Raw genomic sequence first — 22,853 nt, 5'->3', positions numbered from 1 at the left:
TAGGTAAACATTAGTAGACTTGTATAAATTGGAGCATTATGAGTTAAAAGAGTTTAAATCCCTAGTTATTCCAGACTTTGTTAAAATTTCCCAAGGTTGTCACCTCTGAAAGACTCAGATACAACAAGTAAAAAACACCAAGTATTTAGTACTGTCTGGGGAAATTATGCATAGTTTAGGTACTGGCCAAGAAATAGATTCTTCACCTACCTTGAAAGTAGGTCTGAGAAGTTCTGGAGTTTTACTTTAAGTCTTTGAACAAAAACTTAAAGTAAAAGCATTTTATGCATTAATCTCCTATTGTTACAGTACACAAAAGCAGCTTTGGAAACTTGAACAGTGCTAAGACAGCTGTTTCCACAGTCACTGTTTATAACTTCCAACACCATGTTGAAATGTAGGATAAGCAAGTACAATAAAACTGTCTACAGAAGAGAAAACACTGTTTAGATTGTTTTTTCTTGTCAGTAAATATTTTTGGGCTCTTGGTTAATTCAAAATGAACCTTCAGTATGCTGTACAATGGAAACATTAATTTCTGCTCTCTGAACAGAAAATTGTGAGATTCTCTATGCAATTCGCAGCAGCAAGGTTAAAAGATACAGTTAAAATTCTTCTAGCAAAGAATTTTAAGAACTGATGAAGTTACAACAGCTACACAAAGAAATCGTTATTTCAGATACTTGTACAGACTTAAAGCTCAGTGGAACACAGTACTACATTTATGATCTTGGCATGAGAGAGTCAAAAGAACCAGGTTCAGGCTTGTGACCATTTATTGCTAACCTCCATACGTCCACTCCTGATTACTATCAGCATCAGAAAATGAAGCTGACCAGGTGGCTAGAGAAAGCCTTGTCCACTAGTAGCAAGATGTCATAATTTCTAAGGATTATACTCTAAAGTCTTAAAAGCCAGAGTTTTACTATTTATTTCAAAAACAATCAACAGGAAGAGTCAATATTATATTCAGCAAGGTGTCAGAATGGCCCGTTACAGGTTCCTAAGAGCAATTCTATCTGCTTTTGAAGCAATGTGTTACTGAACTTATATTCAGAATTTTTCATCCTGTCTCCTTCAAGAAGTCTTTCCATAATTTTTGGAAGATGCATTATGCACACAGGTTAATTAATCTGCTTCCGTGATCAGATGGGGGAACACTATTATGATTCCTCCTCAATATGAGTCATTCTTGTGGCAACTCCCAACTTCCTCACTTACTCATAAACCAAGAGCCAAGAGTGCTGAGTAAGTATATCGCTCAGAATTGCAGGGATAAGTATTTGTAATGGCAGATAACCTATTAAAAGTTCCAAAGTCCTCTTTCAAAGCTCTTTTCAGATCTGAAACAAAATCAGCAAACTTAATACCCATGGGGCATTTCAAGCAGTTTGTAGACTGTCTACTCACCTTTGAGATATGTATTTATAAAATTATAATCAAGAATAATAGACATGTTTCCTTCAAAAGCTGTTCCTTTCAAGGACCCTGCAACAAGTTTGTTCCAAATGGACTGAAAACCAAAAGTGATTTTATCATTATGGCAAAAGTAAAACCTCTTCCTACTAAGTCAAGAGCTATTTCAGCTATTTAGAGCTCAGTATATCAATTCCATACTCTAAGAATTATTTAAAACTCTATAGCAGCCAGCAAAATACAGCACAAATTTCTGTAATATTATTTTTAGTATGGTATCATACCAAATACGCATACTAGGTCCACTTCATATTCTTTCATAGATTTTAAATGCAAATCCATGAAAAACACTTTGTAATAATCTAGTTCAGAACTACTGTGGCTCCGAATGTTTCCTAAGAAAGATCATGAACAATGTCCTGTGAAGCCTAGAGCAACGGTAAGGAGCTGTATATGGTCTTGGTGGGTGGCTGGATGTCAGAACCGATCAAAAGGACAATCTGTTGAAGAGCTGAAAGGCAGATGAACATAACCACGTTAGTTTTGGATGCCAAGATTAGAGGCCAGGCTTGATGTAGATGTTAATAGTACCTTAACTGACAAGTCCTCAGTTTATACGCTACAGTGTTAAGAAAAACCTATTTATCCTACAAAATTGTGACTCCACAAAACCCCAAGCTTCCCCTACCAATACCTTCACAATAAATAACACTAAGTAAAACAAGCCAAATATAAGGACTGATGGAATATGGAAATACCCAGGAAAGTGGAAGAAGAGAACTTAAAATAGAAAGATAAATTTATTTTATGATATTTTCTTCCTGGTATATTAATCAGCATTAGCAAAGTACATTTTAGCAAGAGTTTATGTCCTCTACTCAACTACCTGGCTAGAAGGTACCTGAAGACAGTCTTTATTCAGAACAGACAAATGGCAAGACCAGGCTTAAAACATGCTCATTTCTTTTATCCATTTCCTTACTCACAAGAGAGGAATTATTTTGGTAGAAGTTTCACAATAGCTTATCCAAATCCTTTACCTTGAGGAACACAACAGCTAAGGTTCTTAATTTTTCATCCCGGTACAAATGTCTAGCTCACCTTAATTTCAGCAGGCATCTCTCAAATAGGAAACAGATGAAGAGTAACATTCTTTCAGGTTTCAACATTTGTTGGACTCACTACAAACAATAACTGAAACCTCATTTTCACATCCAAAAATAAACAAGAAGAGAGATTAGATTACATAGCAATCAGTGACTTCTGTGACTACAGGGAGGGGGATTAGTGTCCATAAAAGTAGACAAGGTCCCAAGCTACACTGTACTGTTTTGCTTTCAGTTTGATCTTGAATGTGCCATGACCTTGAGAAACCCTTTAACTTCTCTGTTCACTAGTTTGCTCTAATAATCAAGATGTATATACTTGCCAAAGTGATTTAATCATGAAGTCTGGTGAAACAAACTGTAATATTAAAAATAGAATTTGTTACATCTACTCTCAGCTCAACTTGGAACAAAGATCCGAATTTATGGCTCAAATTTAGAGACGAAAGCAAAATTACCTGGGCTGAACCAATCCCACAAACAACAGTTACATGGAAGAGCCTATATTTTAAAATCCAGATTGTGAATTGCAGCCATGTCTGCATAACAACTACCAAAAATTCATCTAACTGGTGGAAAAATCGCAGCTAGAGAGGCCACTGTAGGCTTTGTGGCATTAACCAGCTGTCAAAATACTGTTCAGCTCTATGGGAACGCACCAAACATTCCCAGACACTCTGCCTGTAAGTTTACAAACACACCATAAATAATGTTTAAGCATCTAACAGGAGAGAAATGCTCAAATATTACATTGAGAGCCAACAGTATATGCAGTGCAAAACTGCATATACTTAAGATCACCTAATAGACATAACCAGAGCTCCTTAAGAACTCCAGGTTTTTTCCTCATTGGTAGCTAATAGGTGACATAAATGTTTTGGACCACACAGTGTGCAGAGGGAAGTCAGTAACAGCCAACCCACAGAGCAAAGAGGAGAGATGTAGATGAGTAACAAATGTCTCAAACACATTTGAAAGCCAAAAATGTTATGACAGTTTAGAAAGCTGCATGACAACTGTATCTAGCGAAGGAGAGAAAACAAAACAAAAAAAAAAGGTGGGAGAGAAAGATGGAGAAGAACTTAAAAATATTACTTCTGTTGGTAGCTTTCACCTATGTCTTACTCATCCAGGGGACAGACGTTGATGGCCTGGATTTTGGGATATACACAGTACATAAGTTTTTTCTACCTCCAGCAAACTAGCAGACTGTTGATATCAAGTTCTGGATTACCAGGGATTTTAGTCTTCATATCTTTAAGTGACAAGCCCTAATTAAGTATATTTAGAAGAATTATTGTCCTCTCATCATACCTCAGTTAGGTCCTATCACTTCTGGAGTGGTTTAAACCACTCCTTTTGGCATAGCATACATATTCCTGCTGAAGCAAGCTATGAAAGTACACAGGAACATGCAATTTACTAAAAAAAGAAAAGTAAAGAACAAGAAGTAACAACACCATGAGTGGACTGATACGATACAGAAAATTTTTACCTGATAATGCCTTGCTTGAAGACCTAGGAATTAAGCAGTCTGGAAAAAAACTAGTCTTGATACGACTTGGGAATTGAGCACTCCACAATATAAGGGAACAAATAGCTTATGTGTAACTGTTTGGACCATAAGATGTCAACTTCATTCAAAGGTTCACAGTAGTCCCATGGAGGAGCCTGCCATTTGCTGAGGCAAGGGCAAGTTTAGATTTTTCAGAGGCCAGCATTCTGATGTCTTACAATGCTATGCCAATGAAAACATATTTCTGGGGCAAAAAATGGTTAGAATAGAACTCAGTAACACTGAAGATTTTGTTCAGGATGTCAGGATTATCATGAACAGAGCCACAGGCATTCTCATTACATTTGTAGTCTGTTTCTCATGAAATAATTCTGCACGGACAAGCTAACTTCAGCAGCAGGTCTTTCAGCTGATCTTCTTCTTCCATAAATTCTCCATTTCAAGCCATTAGTCCAGGCCTTTCCCCCCCATCTTTTCGTGAGGCCAGCCATCAGCTTTTTGTTTCAGAAGGAACAAAAAAATAAAAGCAGCAAACCAGATATTTAGAGTATTTTTTAATCTTCTACTGAGTGCTGATCACTATTTGAGCTGCAGAATTTCATTAGATAGATCATTGGCTCATTTCCAAACAGCAGTCCCTCTTTTGCCAAGAAGCTGAAGAATGGTGCCTTCTGAGAAAACACTGGGCAACTTTTCTGGAAGCTGACTGACACTTGATCGTGTCTATTCCACATGCATTATTTGAATATCATAAATATATTTCATTGTGGCATCAAAAGGTAAAGATCCATCTGAATACATGCAGTTTAACCTACATAAGCATGTACTACTTTCAGATCGCTCCTCTTCCTTTGAAAATACATTTTTGAATGATGAGACACTAAAGAGATATTAGAATGCAGAAGCAGTTAGTAGGTAGTTCCCATGCTCTGCGTACTTATGTATACAATTACAAATTAAGTTATGACCTCTGTTACCCGAATGATTAATTCAAAATAGCAATAGCCTCTGACATGCATTACAGGCATGTCTGCTTAGAAAACTCCACTGAAGTTGCTTAACATCTCTTATTAGCAGACGTGTTTGCAGTTACTTGCAACTGTCTAATTTTAATCACCACATTGAAGTTCCACAGACTTGGCAGGTTTTCTGCCTCAAAGGGACAGAGGTGGTTTTAAAGTTTCATCCAAAAAATTTCAGCTCTTTATTAGGATATGGCTAGAAATCACCTGGAATGTACTCTGGAGAAACAGGTATAGTTAAAAACAAAAGATGAGATTAGCATCTTACATAGATGAGAATCTTCTACTTTTCCTTTAAGAATTTCCCTCCTTTAAAACGAGGATAATTCCATCTCTCAACGACACTGTGAAAATTCTCTGGAAAAGCGTGAGTTACTCTAATCACAAACACAATACAAAGTACGGAAAAATTACTGACACTATCTTCAGAGCAGTTTAAGCAAATGAACAACAAAAAAAATAGTTCCCACAGAACTAAAGGACAAAAAGAACAAAAAACTCCCACCTTCCTCCAGCCTTTACACATTTAAGGATGCTACCACATAACTACAGACTGACCCAGTTGTAGGTTGCATATTAATCTTCATTTGGGCACGCTCCAACATTTCATAAACTCATTTTTCTGGCGGGCAATGAGAGACATGATACACGCACAGCATCTGGAACTGGCATGATTTCAGCTTAGTGGGTCCTTCCAGCATGTCATGAAATAAAAGAACTTATTCTACCAAACGACAAAAGGACATAAATCCTATCCCACTGTATTCCGTGTTCCCAGTGACCTTGTTAGGCAATTATCTTCCTTTGTAAGTGGAAATCTGGCAGCTTGCCACTTCAAATAGCTGCATAATAAATGAAATTGTCTGCCAAGAGTACTCACCTGTCATACCTGTCTTTCATACTTGGCAAGGCTTTAATTGTCTTCTAAAACTCTTGGCTATGGGTCTTATTAACTACACTTAGGCAAGACAAAAACAGTCACATCATCAGAAGAGTATCTGGGGTTTTTCCTTGAATACACAAGGTAGTAGATGAATAATGTGACCCAACAAGTCACCAGGTTTGTCTTTCTCAGGAAGCCCAGCACAACAATCTATGCTTCCTACTGTTTCTAGTACAGCCTAACCACAAAAATTTAACTTAATAGAGTTAAACTCTATTAACTCTATTTAACTCAAATAATAAAGAACAAAATAAATATTTTTCAGATTCACTGTTTACCTCTTCTTCTGATTTTGATTCGGTAGTATCTTCTCAGACATACGAGTTTTCTTTTAGATAGCCTACAAATTTTAAGACTATGGCAAATCTAAGTCACAGTAACCGAGTCCTTCAGGGAGTAGACACAGCACTTGCACCTGCCAGGAAATAATAGCTGACAACTGAGCAAAACTGAGAAGAATCCATCTAAATGAGCCTCGTAGCTTGAAAACTTTTCCTGCTTTTCCAGATAAACTGGGCAGAGCTTCAGGAGACAAGCTTTCCACATTGTAAATGGAGCAGCAATCAAACTGAACTGCATGATCCTCATTCTCTTGAGCACTCACACTTAAGTCAAGAACACATATTTCAAACAGCACATGTGGCTCTTGACAAGGAGGCACAAGCTCCTTGCAACTGCTATATCGCACCTAAATATCCTGAACTCGGACAATAACTAGAATATGAATGACAGAACACAAGTTGGAGGGCAGACAAAAGGAGAACCCTTATGTGTCATATGAAGCATCACCAGGAATCTTTTCCTTGAGCACGAGCACAAAGAGCCAGCAAGCAAAATTATTAAAGCTGTGCCTTCATAGAGAAGAGATAGGATTCAGCAATAAATACAGCTTTGCAAAGTGAAGTGAAGCATGTGTATGCTTGCACTAATCTAACAGAGACCTTTTTCAATTTGATGCCATAAAAAGTTATATTAGCCTCTGAGACTAATCAGGACTTTGAATGTTTCCACAGGCACTGGGGAGAAAAACCTAATACAAAACCAAAAACTATAGATCAAAGCATACAGTAAAGCATCAGCCATCAAACTCTGGAGCCATAACAGAAGCTTTATAATCTAAAAAAGATTAAAACGTTGCCATTTTAGAATGTTTCTGTGAGTGACAGAGAATTGAGAGCATGGTAAAGGTCCAAAATATACCAGCTGAATAAAACCCAATCTGTTACATTTTCCAAGACGACACTCTGCTCTGAGCTTTATGAGAAAAAGCATGATACGTCTAGCCAATTTTTCCCTGAACAGGAAAACCTCAGCCCTGTATATCAATGGCAAGAAGAGCCAAAGAGTGTAACAAAGACCCTTTCACTCACAGGAGAATGTAAATAAGAAGGACAAAACAGCTGTGAAAGAACCAAAAAACTTCTATACCCTAATACATTTCCAAAAGCAGAGTTTTATAGGAATAGATGACTTATTTGTATACCCTTACACTTTGTGCTAATGTCATACCAGTTCTTTTAAAGTATGTCACTAAATAAAACAAGCATAAACTGTGAAAGACTTAGAGAACTGTACACGCTTGCAGAATTTTTTGATCACAGTACAGTTGCTCTGAATTTTACACTGAGTATCCACAGCTCTGTGGGATTTACAATGCATTTTGAAAGGGAAAAACCTCCAGCTATAAGCAACTTCTGAATGTCAGCTCACTGTCTCACTGTACTACCTTCTATATTGCTAGCTAATGAACAAACACCCATTGGGAAGGTCAATACAAAACTTCAGCAATTAAAAAAAAAAAAATCTTTTAAGTTGCTCCTTTGACAAGATTCAGGCAAGCAAGCTAATTAGTGTGACAGGTCATGGAAACATCTGTTTGCAAATTGCAGAGGACTTGACAGTAGCACAATGGATTTTGTTCAGAACAAAAAATGTGGTTAAAAAAAAGCCCCAAACACTCCCATTCCTTCAGAATGGGTGAGAGACTTAATTTTGGGCAGAATACATGTTACCATTTTTTTCTCTGGAGTAAACTGCAGTATACTGCTTGCTGCTAGTATTACCATTGGACTCTGTGGAAATGTTACTTTTCCTAAGAGCACAAGTGAACTGCCATCAGTCTCTGGAAGGAATAAAATACGAGAGAGAATCAAAGTAACCCCGTAAAGTTTCTTAAAAGCAGTTTTTGACTGTTCGCTACTTGTGTATCCTATGTATCGCAGAAACCAAAGGTCAAGGAAGAGAGTAAGGTGGGCAACAGAAAAACAAAGCTTTTTGGAGTTTCATGATTTAAAAGGTTTCACTGCACACCTTTGTATAAAATGTCTTTCAAAGACAAAAGTATTGAACTGCAGCTGACTTTTCAGCAAAGCACAGAAATAAAAGGCATAGGATAATAAAGTGGAGCACAAGAATACAAAGTGAAAAAGTGAAAGATGAGTTTGAAACAATTCTGCGAAATATGCTTTATTAAGACCCATGTCACCAGAATATGTCATGTGAAAATGTGTTTTAAGGTACAGAATTTGAGGTCTCAAATTAATTACTCTCTTGCTGAAAGCAATATCAAAATTATGTTTTGCTATTTTCAGACTTTAACAACAAAGTGGGTTTTTTTCAGGGCTTTCTTTGGGGGCAGACAGGGACACATCCCTTAGGTGTAATGGTGCTGGCTAAACCAATTGTAGCATCAGGAAAAAATGATTGCTTTCATTAACATTTAAATCAAATGGGATGTCTGGCTAAAGTCAGGGAAATTTCATTCTTGAAACACAAGCTTGCGGGATGCATGTGAGAGTTTACTTATTTCTACATCAATGATAGTGCTACTATGCCAGCTAAATTATGACCATACTGAGAACTTCACGAGCACATCTACTGCAACAGAAAAACTGGTTTAACTGCTTTCAATCTGGTTTTACACATATACTGTTCAAAGTCTGGTGAGCCCAAGTAACTCGAGTCACTATCTAATTCCTTCCTGATATGATGGGCTGTACAGTATTTGAATATGTGCAGACAAACCAAAGTCTAACAGCAACAGATAAACTTGGTTGCCTTTGCAATAGGCGAAGGCTCTAGGCAGAGTGAAGTACAGAGGTTTCTGGCTTTTGGTGCAGCTGTGAAGTAAAACAGCATTTTGCTTTCCCTGCTGCATTACTTCCAGCACTGTTAGCACTGGATGTAACTAACAACATAAAGTTCATCTGCGATCCCTTCTCAGGCCCCTTGACACCTCTCATCAGTGCAACTGCAAGCCCCTTACGCTGCTCTGAGATCCCTTAAGTAACATGCCGGCCACATCACCGCTACTGGTTTGCCCCTTTCTACTGACCAATAAAGAATGCAATGTTTTGATTTGCACAGTTTGAACACACAACCAAACATCTTAAAAACTGTTTGAAAGTCAAAGTTACTTTTTTTTTTTAAAAAGGATTTAGCAGCACCTGAAAACTCAGAGCCTGCCCAGAGTATGTGTTGTCCTCCAAAAGGCAAATTCAGAACTTAGACAACTTCAACACATAAATTATGTGGGAATCAGCTTAGAAATACATTTATCAAATGTATAATACATGGTCAGAGCCAACCAGCCTCTGGATTCCAGGATCCACATTAAAGGAACAGAAGCAAGCAGCTTTCTCCCTCTTAATATGCTGCTCACTAGGGACATTTTACTTGTAGCTATTATTATCACTCAGCTCTAAGAACAAACATTGCCACCACAGGTTATTTATGAATGTCATAGGTATCTGATGCCATATGGTACTATATGTTTGCAAAGAAAAAAAGCAATTGTACTGTTTGAGTTTGTGGGGAGATGCAACTACTGGACCCATGGTGCAAAGGTTCTTTAGCCAACCCCCTCCACCTCCAGCTATCCAACACAACTTGAATGCAAATTACCAGAGTTCTAATTCTATATAGCATGGGAATATTGAGAAAAGTTTAAGAAAAAACGCTGCAACAGCTGAAGTCATTGCATTGCATATCAAGACTCAGAGGCTGAGACAACTTGCGACTTCAACTTGCGGCTACACTGAACATGCAACGGGCTCCCCATGGTTTCTGCCTTCCCTGTTACCATGTTCCTTCTCCAACAGGAAAGGGTTCTGCTCACTGATAACCAGAATGTGCCTTTCTTGCAGTTTATCAGATCAAGCATTCAGAAGATTCAAAAAGAGAAATTCTATTTAGTTGAGTGTGAAGATTTGCAAGTTCAGCCAACCATAGTCTCAGATAAACATGAGGATGATATGATGTTGTTATTCTGGTTTTCTGCAATTCCTTCCAGAGAGAAGCAGAACATGGCTCCAAGCAATACTAGGCGAGATTCTAACTGGAATCTGTGGAAAGATGAAATGAACCAAAAAAGCTTTCCCAGCTTGTTTTCCAAGATGACAAAACCCTCTCTGTTACTCCATTCATTTTCTCCACATCTTATTAACACACCTGCATGGGCACAGATGATGTGAATTCTTCATGTAAAACCTAACTTCAAAGAAAACAAATCTCTCCAAAACTTTATAATACATCATGAAGTCCCAAAGTATGCACAAGAAAACTTACAAAATCTCAAGAATATTTGATTTTCCCTGAGATGTTGGCAGAAACATTTACCCCATCTTTGTTCCAGCTTTGATGCAATATTGTACACTGTCAATTACATGGAAATTTCTCCCATTTCCAATGGAGAAGGGCTCAGGCTGTGCAAGGCTGAGTGCGTGTTGCTTTGCAGCACACGTGGCTGAGCTCAGCATGGTCAGTCCTATGATGCTGGATGAGAGCTAAGGGAAGTAACCCAGCCGTACAGCTGAGCACTTGACCTGTGTGAGATGAGGCTGGCAGTAAAGCATGTAAGATGACAGCTCACAGGGAGGTCCCCCAACCAGGCACCTGCACTCAAGCTACTGCAATAGGAAAAACAAGCAAACAACTGAAGAAGACATGATACATTACACATGTTCTTCTGGGCAAGCAACAAGCAAGCAGTTTACCCAAACTACACAACACATATGGGTCAAGCAGAAACAGAACAATTCTGGTATCCAGTACAAAAGCACTCTTGCTGTCATATCTCTTCAGAGTCCCGTATTCAGCTCCAACCATTCCCCCCGCACTGCTTCCCTCCATTGCTTCGTGCATTCAGCACAGATGGTAGCTAGAGCTGTGCTATGGTATTTATACATAGACTTTAAAAGACTTACGAAGTCTAGAAACTGATGTACTGCTAAATTTTTTTTTTTTTTGTAGCTTTGCAAATTTCCTAAGAAATTACTCTAGGAGATTTAATGGTTAAGCAATTCAGTAGGGTTATTAAGCAGACTTCATCCACTAGAACTGCAGTTAAGAGCTAAAGGACCAAAGAAATAATAGCAAAAGCACAGAGACAAAAACAGGCATGTTTTTAAGTTGTCTTTAACTCTTACTTATTAGGCAGCAGGGAGCTCTTAGTAACTAAAGCAAAACTAAATGCAGCAGAACAAGGATACATTCTTCTATCTTGGTCTGCCTGGGACACCTTGTATATACAAACATTTTCAATTACAGGAGTCTGGCATCCTTTTTTGTGCTTTTAAGATAAAACACTAGATATGGCTGTCTTCCCTTTGAAGTACTTGAATGTTCATACTACTGCCTCAACACAGTGTCTGAGAAGCCTTAAGTGTACAGCCTAGCTTGGAAGGTTGCTAATTCAAAACAGAGCCATATAACTCTCATGGTTTGTTTAAAGCAAACATAGAAAACATCCCTCTATTGACACTCAAAATTTTTTTTAGTACTAGGATCAGCTTACTGGAAAGCAGCATGAGGTAGTAGTAAGAAAATCAGATTTTTAAAAAAGAAAGAAAGAAAGAAAAAGACCAAAACCAAAATACAAGTAGAGATTTTTTAAAAATCTAGACTAGAAATAATGCTAAAATCCCTCCAGAGCCCACAAAATAAGATTTGTTTGTCAACGGGATGAAGTCTTCAAGAAAGTAAAAATACCTCAAGAATTCAAGCATACCGTCACTACGTGTGTGTGTTTATCAAAACATTTTAAAAGAATTTAGAGCATTTTACTCACTGTCTATAGAAGTGTACAGCAATTTTTCCAGCAAATGACAACTCATTAATCGATGGTTACATTTAAGGAACTGAAAATATTTTTTTTTCTACTGACTGACTGACATTACAGTTATCACAGATGTTATTATAAAGTCTTTTAACAAAAAAGAAAAAGAAAAGTAATTTTCTGTTTGACTGTGTCCCTTTGACAAAACTGAATATAGGCTATGTCATGGCTTCCAGATTATTTTTAGCTTTAAGAATTATTTCCATGTTAGGTCATTACAGCCACAGACGACTACTGCTAAGTAAAATCAGTTTTGTTATCAACCAGACGAAGCTCAACTCCTTGCTGCCCTGGCAATTAATTCTCATCATTTATTTCATGTGGCCAGAAGGGGCAGAAGGGATTCTTCCTGGTTATTTTTCCACTTAGAGTCCTAAATCATTTTACAAGTTTCATCTATCAATCAAGTTGAACTTTGCTCTAACAGCAGCAGCACACAAGTGCCAGTTTATAAGTGTTTAGAATGTTTGTGTTTGCGGAAGCTTTTGTATTTAACTGCATCAATGTAAGAACAGACTTCAAGTGGAACGCCACATACGCTTAGACAAGGCTTAGCTATAAGCTGACTCAATGTGGACACAGCAAAACTGCTGAAATGCATTTATAATAATGTTATCCAATTTAACTAAATATATTTTGGCCTAGCTATATTAAATACCTCTATAAGACCTCATTTTCTTCAGGGAGAAGATGGGGATTAATTGGTAAGTTAGCTGTAATCACATATTATAAAAGATGAACTGCTAGTCCATCCCTAGGAAAAGCAAAATCATTAAAATAAAAGACTCCTCCAGCTTTTTGTGCAGTATTAAGTATACACCCACAATGTGAAGCACTGGAAACTGCTGGAAAAGCCCTATCACTGTGTTAACAGCTTGGAAAGAAAAAAAAACCACAAACGCCTAAATTTCCCTAAAGTTATCCAATCATGCTCCATGATCCAAGAACAATTCTCAATCTGACTTTTGTTTTCAGCACTGATATGCATACTTCTTACAATTTTTAGAAATAGATTTAACCTAATCTCTACTACATTTAGAAATGCAGTAGTTAATATATTAGAAAATATATTTGTATTCCCCTAAATATATACTTCACTTATGTTTTACTTATATATTCACGAAATGCACTAATGTGTACTTTCGTTAAGCAGTACTTGGAATTTAGTATGCTATTTTAATAACATACGCTTGAAACTCAGCTATGAATAAGATATATACTAACTCCATAAAAGAAATGTGCATGAAAGTACTTTTCAGTCAAAATTTGGCCCTTCAAGGAAATAGATATTAGGGTTGGAATATATATTACATTTCTAAGAATCAGTATTGAAGACTTCTTGTCAATATTTACTTTTTGAAAGGAGAAAGGAATGCTACTACATTACATTCAAAATAAAAATACAGATCTGAGTTGCTGAACACATTGCTGCAAGAAGTTAGCAGCTCCCTGCTTCAAAGTTTTGAAATTAGGTTTGCACAATGGAAAGCTCTGGCAATGGAAAGATTAGGCTCACAGTTATTAACTAGTAAGAAAATAAAGAAACAAGGAACAGAACACCACATAAGAAGTAGAGGAGACTGAAAGTAAAGCGCATTTTGGTCACAAGAGGTCCTTTGATTTGACCTTTTCTCCAGCTAGGAGATGCAATAAAAAAAGAAAAGAACTCAACATAAAGGGAGAAAATAAAGGGCTGGCCTGTTTTGGCTTCTCTTCCCATTCCTTAAATACATATCTATATAAACTTCCAGGCAAATAAACATTTCTCTTTGCTTCAACTGCCACCCACTGGAAAAGCAAAGCAACGTTAATTCCAAATTGCAATACCGTAAATAGGTCAGAAAACCAATCTGACAGATACTAGTACAGATTACATTAAAGCTCTGGAATTGCCTTGAAAAATCTTAGTGGCACTGCTAGAAATAAGCAAGCTTGCAAATTAAACTGAAACAGAAAACAGAATACAGCAACAAGCCAGACCTCCACTTCTCCCTGCCCCAGCCGGTGGGTGTTTGGAGTGTATTGCAGAAGTTTTGGAGAGGAGCTGAAGTTCATGAGGGTAAAGGGAGAGTAACAGGGCTGGCAGCACCCCTCTGACAAACGTGGTGCAACAAGGATGAGCAGCATCACATAGCCTGGCAGTTCTCATTGCTCTGCGCTGTGCTGCTGCACTCCAGGACTATCTCTACACTCATGTTGCTGCTCTCGCCCCTCTTTGCACTTGCCTTACAACAGTAAGCCATCAACTTCCCTGCCTAAATGGCAGCTTCAGCATTCCAGCTTTCCCTCTTTGGCAACCCCCATATTCCCTTCAATGGACACATGGGGTGTCCAGAAAGCTGGTGGTGTAGGCCCAATAACGTAATCTTTTAAGCCACAGAGCAATGTGGAAAGGCTTGCCTAAAAAAAAAAAAAAAAAGAGTATAGGCTGCAACAGAGCATTATCATCCAATTCAGATGAAACCTGTTCTAATTTTAGATAAAATTAACATATACTTACACCAAAAGAGCTTACCTAGGATATGTGAGGTATTTACACACAAAAGCATGCGCATCAGATGCGATGACGGCAGTATAACAGCATGTTGAACAAATGCAACAAAACTCACCCTTAACTGGAACAGACTGCCCTGCAGACACGTGGTTCTGGTGAATCTGCACTGAGGCTGTGATTGCTCAGCCAGCGAAGTCAGCAATCACAGCCAAGACCATTGGGCAAGCAAACCTGAATGATACAGACATGTCCTGACTTTCTGGAGAGAAAAAAATCCACCCTCTATTAAAATGAGACCAAATAAATGGGAAGAATTCAATTCTAGAGAACCTTTTATATTTAAGATATTCTCAAGTGCATATGCGATGAAGAAAGTTTTGCCAAAAGACTAGCTAATCTGTGGTTATGGATGAGATGAGAGGTATAAACTGATTGCAGATTCCTCTACTGTAAGGTTCTAAGGAAATTAGAGGAAGGGAAAAAAAGCCTAAGAACCTAGAACCTAATACAAGCCCTGTGGGGATTAACAGACACACCTATAAATCCTTTGGTCCAAATCACATGATTCTTCAAAACCACATGTAAAAAAAAAAAACTTACCAGGAAAAAATATCTGGCAATATCCCCTCATAAAATTTCTCTTCTGCTGTTGTAAAGGTGGGGAGTCCCACAGTGGAACAATTTCACTGGACTTGCACAACAAGAGATTCTTCTTTCACAGGGCAGCCAGGGCCAAGATAACTGCCAAAGTTGTCGTACTGATTCGAGCTGTATCTTCCTGCTCTCTAGTTCCCTGACAGGATTTTTTTCTAGGCAGAACACAAGTGCTGTCTACTGACCACCCCTGGTTTTACCTCTCTTTCCCTAACCCTTGTGCTAGGTTTGAAGGAGCTAGGTAACTGGGGATGCTGGAGTCTCCTTTCTAGCTGAGAGAACGGAATAATACATGTTCAAGGGCCAATGGCTCACTGCATTCGGGACAAAGCAAAACTGGATGAATTTTAGCTCTTAAATTACCTGGAACAGTTTAGGTCCATATCAAAAAGCTCTTGCCCCTGGGATACTGCTTCTTAGACAAACTTGTCAAACAGAAGTTGTAAGTGTCAGGTCCTCTTAGTTACCGAGGAACACACGCAAATACAATATAAGAGAGCTCACACAATTTCCTGACAGACAATTTTGCTCTGGATATTTGGCAATCAGCATCCCCAAGTCATTAGTAAGAATATTTGAGTTCAGTGAAGGCCAGTCATCAGCCAACAGACACATAAGGAAACAGCTAAACTCTTGTTGAGCAATTCATAGCTCAGCACGAAGACAGCACTAACGGATCAAGCACACTGGATATGAAGAAATGTCATCATCATTGCTCAGTGAGTGCAAGAACCAGACTATTAGGAAAAAAGTTCCTTTAAAAAAAACCCTGTTATCTATCAATACTGAAAGCATCTATTAACGAAGTCTACTCCTTCACATGCAGAGATACTTGTATGACTGAGGGTTTCAGGTCTGTTTTTTAAATTTCATCTATAAAAGGAACAGAGTTTGTTATCAAAATGAAAGATCCTGGCAGCACCTACAACGGTGTAAGTCAGCCATCTGTGCTCCCTCTTACAGGAATATACATTAAATAATTTTTTTAAAATAAGCAAGAATAAATCTTACTTTCACAAGAGTTTTCTAGTAAAATACTCTGACACACATCTGTGCTCTTAGGGAAGTGAAGTATTTTCTCTAGTTCAACAGGCACTAACAAAATCATTAAGGTACAAAATACTCATTTTGGTTACATAGTCGTGCCAGCAAAATGCAGTCACCCGGAGGCATTACAAAACATATCACAAAAATCTTGAGATAAAATGTACAGGGCAGTCAGTGTCATATTTCAAACATGACAGTCTTTCAAAGTTATTGCACTATGTCTATTAATCTTAATTTTCCTTGAGAATACAAGTTAAGAGCATATAACGGGTCCAACTTGTTACTGGCTGGACCGTATCTTCCTGCCAAATCTTCAATCAGAGAGCTTTTTGAAGAGGAGGGACTATTTCTTTTAAGAAATACGAGATTCCTCTTTTGTTCAAACAAGAACCAAATACAATCTCCTCCTAGAAAAGCATAGTTCAGCCACCAAACAATGTGTTAGCAATAGCTTAGATACACTGCCTTTGTACTCACGGGGGAGTTTCCCAGAATAAGGCTGGGAAAAAGACTGCAGATGCCAAACTTAACCTTGAGTTTGGCTGCTAGACATTTTTTATAATCTTTTCAAGCACCTATGTACATGTTAAAGCACCTACATCTTAAAAAAATCTGCTGTAAGTTAAAGAAAAAAAAGCTTTACTATCAGAAAGACTTTTTTCCTTAAGCTGTTCCTCATATTGAATATTGATACATTCATTTATGCTGAAGTAAATTAGATAATCATTGGTATGGTGAGGAACAAAGTGGTACTGACTGAACACTCGGATTTCATGAGTTCCTTAGGCAGAAAAACCCTGGCAAAGCTTACACCGCACTTCCACAAGAAATAGGATAAAGAATCAAATACACAAACAAGGATTTTATTAGATCTCTAATAAAGAGGTGATGATGGTGGGGACAGGAGAAGATATTTTCAAACACTCAGAAAGTAACTTGACCCTTGAGTGCGAAAAAAACATGCAGTTTTCTCTCTTTGTCATCTTGTCATTACAGATTTGTCACACAACAAACAACTAGGCTAAACCAACACAGGTCTGGGTTTTCAGCTCCAAATCAGTAGCATGCATGACTTCATAGCTCAGGGGAGGGGAAAAAAGCTGAGGCTGAAGTTTAGATTTACTGCATATGTTTCAAGATACACTGTATTTATAGTGGGTAGCCAGGATTAAACCAAGTCTGTAAATACTTCAATCATTTATGAGACTGAAAAAGACTAAACATAATACAAATCAAAGCCACTCACGCACAAGCATTCATCCCACGTTAGAGGTTTTCAGCCATCCAGATGACGACAAATAAGATACTAATTCAGACAACTCAGACAACTCCTCTGAGCCCACTGAGGTGGAAGGGACTTCAGCCCACATGCACCTCTTCAGAAAAGTGGGGCACCCTTACCAAGATGTTTGGGAAGAGCTTGTTTTAGTAGGGTCTCTTTGCCACTGACACATACAATGCCTAGTGCAATGATACGTTGACCTAACCCAGCTCCACTCTCACTCTCAATGGGTAAAAGTAAAACCACTTGGTTGCATTTCAACCAAACAAGACCATACTTTGCTCACAGCTCTGAGGAAAAGTTTTAGGAATAGCAGGACAGGAATGTATGTTGCATATCTGGTTTGTTCTCAAAAGTGGGCAGCCCCTTGGAATTCAAAATAATCTTGTTCTGGGGCATACAGAGAGGTGCTGCTTTCCTTTTTTTTAATAAGCTTGATGGTTGGCTAATCAAATGGGAGGAGATGGCAAGCACACACCCTCCTCCCTTAACAGTCAGGCATGTATCATACAAAGCTTAAAAGCTTAATGTGCATCAGTTTCATGAAGTTATCTGTGATGGTCACTCCCAGACCTTACAGATCATGATTATTATCATATGAATACTAACTATGCTTAAATATACTTAAATAAACTTTTCCAGATAGAGCATTAGACTGGAAAATAGATAGAGCATTAGAATGGAAAATAAATTACCAGGAAACACATTAATTTCAGTAAGAGGATACAGTAAAAAGTATTCTGTGGTTTTATGCATTTTCTTAGCTTGAAAAATATTTTTAAAGAATGGTTTTTATGGCCTGCCTCTTTGATTTGCAGCTATTGATATGCATCTGTGCTGCATCATTCCATGTTTTAGCCAAGAACTGTCAAATCTATCGTCAATCAGAAAAGAGCAACAGCTAATTTAATAGGTTTAAAACATAATTACTTCACAGATGTCAGGGCACATTTCTGTCACTGAAATGTAGACATAATGTTCCACTTGCATAAATTTTAATTTTAAAAAAAGCCAACAGAAAATAATCTGAAACACACAGATATACACATCAGATTTCCATTCTCTCTATAAGCGTTACTTGTAATAACAGATCCTGGTCTAGATCAGACCAGAAGTCTGGTACCACACTTGCCAAGGACAGATTTGTGAGGTACTCCTGTGCCAGATCTCTCATTTCTCTACTTTCTCTGGTGTCTCTGGTGCAGCTTCCAGTCATAAAGGCAGTACGTATAATCTAGATGGCCCTGTAGTGCTAGAGGCTCCTACAGAGCAGACTTTTGCAAAATTACTCAAATATCATAAAAAGCTAAAGAGGTAACTCTGGCATAAAGAGGTAATCCCTCTTTAAGAAAGTGTAAAAAACTCTATTAGAGGTAGAAACAACTGCTTTTTAAATAAGAACATAACACAAGCCATTTCAGCATTATTTTACCAAGATTGTAAAGAGCTCTCCCAGCTCTTTACAAAGATGTACTTTGCAAAGATGCAAAGTACAGCCAAGCGGATGTGGAATGATTACTTTTAATGTGCTACCCAAATAGCTCTGAATGGGCACAGATAGCTTTCCCCCTTTCCCTGTTCCTGCTCATTGTCCTTCGATTCCACAGGGAACTCTACAGAACCAAATTCTGCACTCAGATTATGCTGGTAAAGGAAGATTCAGAGAAAGATGACAGGTTTTGTCATGAGGCACAGAAAACAGTCAAAAAATCTACTGGAACACAAACTGTTTTGGTGCTGCTTAGGCAGCTTTCGGACAGAACCTGATAACCAGGATGGAGAAGCTGCCTTTAATGCAAGGATAATTCCAGAGTAAAAATCGCAATACCTCTCTCAGAAGTGGATGATTAACAGAGGAATTCAGCTCCTAATGAACTCAGCCAGCCCCCAGACTCCACTGGTAAATCCCTTCTTGTCATCTTTCCCATTCAGCTCTGACTCATCTACAACAAACATTTCAATCCCTAGCCTATTGCTTTTTCCCTCCATTCTTTTCACAGTGGGTTAAGTATATACTTCATAAATGCAATGAAGGGGATGGTGGACTATAGGTATATAATGCATTTGGACTGCATCATGAAGAGACACACCTAAGTTAGCTTTAGGGAACTTAAATACCTGTGTCAATGAACCCAATACAGGCACATATCTCAGTGCTGGCTAACACCTCTAAAGTATTTACATTGTACAGTCTACACGGAGGCTTGTGCCCCTGCAGCTTCACTGTAGATTAGCTGGACTTATGTGAACTTCAATACATCCACACATGCTACACTCCTGCCTCCAGCTGCAGTGCAGCTGCAGAGCCAGAGGTGGTGAAGTGGCTCCTCTCTTTCGGGAACAGCAGCCAGAGCTGAGCTCTAGCTGCAGATGGGCAATGCATCCACAGAGCAAAGGATCTGTGCCTCTGCACAGAGGCAGGGTGACAGCGAAGTCCTTCAAATGGAAACAAGGGTGGATGGTTAATTTAAACCATTAGGCCTTGAAGTACTCAATTTGACACAGGCTTTAATTCACGTCAAAAGCCACGACTGCAGCTTTTAGACATCAAAATAGATTCAGGGGCCTGAAAGCTTCTATGCTTTTCCTAGGAAATCAGTTATTTTAACAAAATATGTCCTCTTTCCAGGCTTTATTGTTATTTCCTCGATCTACATAGCACCAAATAGCCAAATTTTCTTTGAAAGATTCCTCTAAGGATTTCTCTTTAACAAAAGTAGCTACAAAATTTCACAAGTTTTCTAGTTTAGAAATAGTTTCTAGTTTAAAAATAATTCCTTCTTTACCACGTACCTTTTCAACTATGCTGTGTGGTCAGAGCCAAATTTATTATATAATACTGTTTCACTCTTCCATTCAATAGAAAATTATGTCCCCACTGTATATTTATATAAATGAAAAAATGGGTTATAATGAATGAAATACAAAATGGAAGAAAGTTTGAGAATGAGCTCTTCTCTGGTGAGAACAATGAGCATCTTCCTGATCAATTATCTTACAAACATTCACCAAACATAATTACCTTACATACTCATTAACCACACGTACATCATAGCTGCGTAACATAGTTTTCTATGCTTTTGTATCAGCCACTAAGTGGCAGCAATTCCTTCATACTTAAATCTGAATTATGAGATGTAGGATGAAAATGTCAAAGTATTGCCAACTCTTATTCTTTTAAGCTACCTGTACATTTTTTATGTTTAGCACTGCATACAAATAATGCCTAGTGAAATACCTTGTTATATGTTTCAATTTAAAATCTGTCAAAGTTTCAAAAGTTATGTATGTTATTCTGATAGTCATTATTCCTTGGAAATTTCCTATATTCAATTTTACAAAAAGATGATTTTGAATAAAACTATGTGGATCAAGGAAATTGGAAATGCCAGCATTTATTAATTTCTTTAACTAAAACACAGATCTGCATTTTATCGTGAAATCCAAGGTGAGGCTGAGGAACTTGAAAAAACCCCAAACCTAAATCTATGTTTTGCAGCCTTATGTTTGCTTTTTTCCTCAGTATTTGCAGGTTCCCACAGATGGGTCTTAGAGCAACAGAAATCTATCAATCCAAAGACAAGTATCTAATTTTTTAATACAGCCATTTTCAGGAACTAAAATAAACAGGAAATGCTACATATATGCATTTTTTAAAAGATGTTTATGAATTATTGCTTAACCACTTAAAAACCACTTCATAGACTCTTGCTCAGAAAGCTATATTGGCTATATTTGGTTATAGCTTCCTATTTGATCAGTAAAGTGCTGCACAGCATTATTTGATAGATGGAAAGCTGAAAAGGTTATTTGCTGGCTTATTACATTGTTAATAGACTAATGGCTGTACGAGGCCAAGGCCCAAATAAGATTTAAAAGAAATTAAACACACAACATCTGCATCCAGGATTTTGACACAGACTATTTGCATAAATGCTGTAATTCAGGCTTTAGACAAGTCTCTAAAACTAGGAACAGATCTAGCATGAGAACTGATTATCCCACACCTGTCTTCTCTGCAGATTCAGTTCTGTCCTCGGAAGGATCCAACTGTCAAGAGACAGGATACGGAGCAATACCATCCTTTCACATAAGTCTCCTGCCAGAGCTCCTACGTCCAGATAAATACCCTGCTCTGTGCTACTTGAATAATCTAGAAGTGAAGTTGTGCAACAGTCAGAGCCCACAAGTAAACAGATGTCAGATGTAACCACAGAATACCATAATTCAATTATTTTAATATTTCAGAGCCTAATGCAAACGGGGAATTCTCTAGTGATGAACTGAAAATTGGTTTTTAAGATATACACGCCTGGCATGTACACAAAAGCAACATGCATTGCTGCTCCTTCATTTCTTACTGTCTGTCGCCATTCGGCTGGAAACCTGACCATTTAAAAGATCATGCATTTTATCTGCTCCAAACTCACTGTGGTGAGGGAGACAGAAACGGAGTATCAACGCGGCTGGCCGAAAAAAAAAAAAAAGTTGGCATTATCAAATTTGGCATTTCTGCTACGAGGAAACTCCATGTTTCTGTCAAGGACCACAGGCATCTCGTCACCTCCTCACACGGGGCACAGTCCTCTCCCTCCCGCGGAGCCGCTCGTCCCCCCAGCCGCAGGCTGACAGGCATTCCCTGCTCAAGGTCGCGCTTCCCCGCGGACCAAGCGAGCCCACCCCATCCCGAGCACCCCCCAGCTCCGAGACAGGGAGATTTCGGAAGACAAAGTCGGCGGCCAGGCCGGCGCCGGGGATCATTTGGCCCCCGGGGCCCCCGCCGCAGCCCCCCGCCCCGGGGCGCGGAGCACAACATGGAGGCGCGCCTGAGGAGGAAGCCCCACAGCAGCCAGCGCCCCGGTACCGGAGGCAGCCCCGCCACTCCCGCCCCGCAGCCCCGCCGGGAGGCACTGCCCGGCCCGCCCACCCGACCCACCCGCCGGGCACACGCCAGAACGGCGGGCTGAGCTCTGCGCCGGCGGAGCCGGGCGCGCGTCTCCCCGCCAGGAGCCCCACGGAAGCCGGCCGGGCCGGAGGGAGCCGGAGCCCGTGTCGCTTCCTCATTCACCCAACACCAGGCGGGGCAGGAACCGCCAAGCGGAGAGAGCCCCCGCGCCGGGGGCAGGTACCGGCACTCACCCGCTTCCAGGGAACCGTCGGGGCCGCGGCCACCGCCGAGTTTCGGGCGCCGTCCCGAGAGAGAACGAGTAATCGAGTGAGTGCAAGAGCGAGCTACTGGGTCCCCGCCACGGCCCGGC

At 39.1% G+C, this 22,853-nt stretch overlaps 1 protein-coding gene across 6 annotated transcripts in view; it reads right to left on the bottom strand.

The window, feature by feature from the left end:
* PRKCD (protein kinase C delta) overlaps positions 1-22,853 on the bottom strand; it is a 66,696-nt gene extending 43,843 nt beyond the window's left edge. For 4 of the 6 annotated variants that reach the window (XM_075096367.1, XM_075096369.1, XM_075096370.1 and 1 more), the window contains exon 1: positions 22,735-22,853. The gene's annotated coding sequence lies outside the window, so the exon portion shown is untranslated. The remainder of the gene's footprint in view (positions 1-22,734) is intronic. The other 2 variants (XM_075096368.1, XM_075096372.1) reach the window with 1 other exon arrangement.

This window comes from Phalacrocorax aristotelis, chromosome 6 (genome assembly GCF_949628215.1).
Source record: "Phalacrocorax aristotelis chromosome 6, bGulAri2.1, whole genome shotgun sequence".
Taxonomy (NCBI): Eukaryota; Metazoa; Chordata; class Aves; order Suliformes; family Phalacrocoracidae; genus Phalacrocorax; species Phalacrocorax aristotelis.
The sequence above is the reverse complement of the archived record's forward strand: the minus strand, read 5'-3'. Positions and strand labels throughout refer to the sequence as shown.